We start from the raw sequence: 3,232 nt of genomic DNA on the forward strand, positions 1-3,232 counted from the left end.
GGTGGCGGCCCATGAGGAGCGGGTGGCAGCTCAATCTGAGGATATTTCACAATTAAAACGTGGAGAAAAGTTGTTACAGGACAAACTAGAGATTTTGGAAAATAACATGCGGAGAAATAATATCAGGCTTTTGGGTGTTCCTGAGGGATTGGAAGGGGAAGATATTAAGGGCTATGTGATTGCTTTGATAAAAGAGGTTATCCCAAATACAGCAGGGTTTAACCTGGAAGAGGATATTCAAAGAGTCCATCGTGACCAGTTCAAGAAAAATCCCGGGAGGAAGAATCCCAGGAGGATTCTGATAAATTTCAATACGTACTCTATCAAGGAAAAAATTCTGTCTGAAGCCCTTAAAGTTGGTGTTTTTTCCAAGGGGGATTGGGCCTTCAGGATAAGATCGGACTTGTCTAAAGCAACGTTAGATAGACAGTGGGAATTGGGAAATTTTATGCGTGAGCTTCGTTCTCTTGGGGCTACCGTACAGCTAAGGTTTCCGGCAGCACTCCGGATCATGTGGAAGAACAAAATGTATAACATGAGAGATCCGGGGGAGGTTAGCGCATTTATAGACCAGATTAAGGCGTCACAATAAGATCTAGTGGAAGTATCTCGTCCGATGGGGAGTTCGAATTTAGGATAACAGGATGGTTATCCTAGTAGAATCAGGGAGGGTTCCCCAGGGTAGGGGGGTTGGGTTTGGGTGGGAGTTGGGGTTGGTGTTGGTGGAGGGGGTGGAAGGCACTGGGTGTGGGGGTTTGGGTTGGGTTAGGTGGGTTAGGTGGGTTGAAAGGATAAAAATAAGAAAGTCCTCATATGTTGTTTACCTAGGAGGGGGGTGTGCTGTGCTTATGACGTTTTCCTTTTCTCCTGACAGATATGTCTAAGTATGGGAATTTAAGATTGAAATTTCTTTCTTGGAATGTGAATGGTTTAAGAGTGGTAAGCAGGAGGAGGAAGATTTTTGAATATTTAAGATTGGCGGAAGAGGAGATTATCATATTGCAAGAAACTCATCTCCAACAAACAGAGTGGGAGACCTGGGTTAAACGGTTGAATTGGGTTTCTCTTAGCGTATGCTCCTCCCAAACTAGTGTGATAAAAGGCGTGGCAGTTCTCATCAAAAAATCCATAAAGCTTAGGATAGGATCGGTGCAAGTTGACCCTAGAGCGAGATGGGTAGTGGTAGAACTGTGCGTATGTGGTTATTGGGTCACGGTGGCAGGCTATTATGGACCGCGTTTGGAATCTTTGTTCATTTGCTAGCTGAGTCTATGTTCTGGAGTGCGGGCGACTTGGGATTCAGTCGGCCATTGCTTCAGGACGTGGATGCAGCTCCGATTGTGGGTCCTCTTTCTTGGAGAAAATAAACTCTTTACTTACTCACACCTTACGGCCTGCATCATGTTTCATTTTGGCAATACCCTCCACTACAATTTGGTACCAGGAGTGGGGTTTGCCAAAGGAATTGCCGTCGACGACAGGGGACCCACCAGCGTGCTGTTTTCTTTCGTCCTTCTGTGCCCTGGTTCCGACGCAGGATTGCCGGCTGTTTCTTCAGAGGCAGACGTCTGGCTAATTGTTTTTTCTCTACGCATCCACGACGTGAGCTGCGTGAGAAGGTGGGGCTGATTGCACACTTGAGGAAAGACCATTGAGCGCGGCCGCTTAGCCACTTCACGCGCTTGCTCCTCGCGCTTATTCCAAGGCTTTTGTTATTGTTCAAGCATTGCCTTGGTTATGCTCTTCCACTCAAGCCCTCCTACTGCACTGGCGGTGCCGCTCTTTAAGCATTGCCTTGGTGAGGGCAATACACGCCTTCTGATTGGGTTTCTATGTGTATCGATGTGGTAGGTGCCTGACTGTGCCATCCATGAGTGTCGCTGTGGTTACGGCACTCGTTTTCTTCAATTGGATGTTACGGGCCTGCATTTTTCCTTCTGGATAAAACAACCAGCAGATTATTCAAGAAAACGATGCTCTGGCTGAGTGTTACTTGCCGAATACAAAGTATTTCATTTATTTATTTTGTTTCTTTTTCTCCTTAACTCAACTGTTGCTGTGTATGGTGTTTATGGCAGACTTCCTTTTATTCATTTGGACAATTTAAATTTGTCATTTGGTGACTCATACTACATACATATATTGCTGAAATCTTTGTGCTATTTTGCCACAAAAAAAATCTTTTGTTATGGCAACTAATCAAAGCATAGTGCAGCCACCAGCATTCTTACAGAAAGCAGGAAAACCTGAAATTAAATGGACTGAATGGCTCCGCATTTTTTAAAATTAGCCTACAGCCATAGATGCTATGGAATTTTCCCCTAATAGGAAGATGGCCTTACTATTTAATCACCTTGGAGTTGCGGGTCAAAGAATTTTTGACAACTTACCAGTCATTCAGGCTCCTGGTGGGGGCGATATGTTATGGAACTGCTACATTGAAGCGAAGGAACGTATGAAGAAACACTATTCAGATTACCCTAATGTTTTACTCAAAAGATTTACTTTTGCTATGTGTAAACAATCGAATGATGAATCTGTTGAGGAGTACATTGCTAATTTAAGAGTTTTAGCTGCCAAGTGTGATTTTGGCTCAAATATTAACATATATATTCGTGATCAATTTGTTTTTTACTGCTTCCACAAAAAGATACAAGAAATACTTTTGGCTTGCTGCAATCCACCTTTGGAGGAGGTTATGGACTTAGCTAAAGGAACTGAAAGATCCATAACTACTTCCAAGGTTTTAGCTAGTCAAAACAGCACATTGGATCTTATTCATGATGAAGGATCTTTTTGTACCATTAATAACAAGTTGAGCAAGATTGTGTTTCCGTTGTGGTTCAAAGTTCCATTTAGGTAATGATCCCTATTGTCCGGCAGTTGGGAGAAAGTGTAACAGTTGTCGGAAAACAGGTCATTTTCAAGCTGTGTGGCAGTCCCAGCCTTCAAACAGAGGTTCTTTTAATAAGGTTAAGATCAAAGGTGTAGATGTTAATGACGAAATCTTGCAATGCTCTAACCAATTCTCTAATGTGCTGTTGACTGTTGATTTCCCAGATTCTCAGTGTGGGAAATCTGAGAAGGTTATTAAAGGAGCTGTATGTCAGGTGATCATTCATTCTCAAACCATATCTGTTTTGGCAGATTCAGGGGCACCCATCATTATTTTGGGTGATCACACGTTTTTTATTTATGCCGAACTCTATTGAATTACAGATTCCAGATATTG

The sequence above is a fragment of the Pleurodeles waltl genome, chromosome 4_2 (genome assembly GCF_031143425.1).
Source record: "Pleurodeles waltl isolate 20211129_DDA chromosome 4_2, aPleWal1.hap1.20221129, whole genome shotgun sequence".
In the NCBI taxonomy this organism is placed as follows: domain Eukaryota; kingdom Metazoa; phylum Chordata; class Amphibia; order Caudata; family Salamandridae; genus Pleurodeles; species Pleurodeles waltl.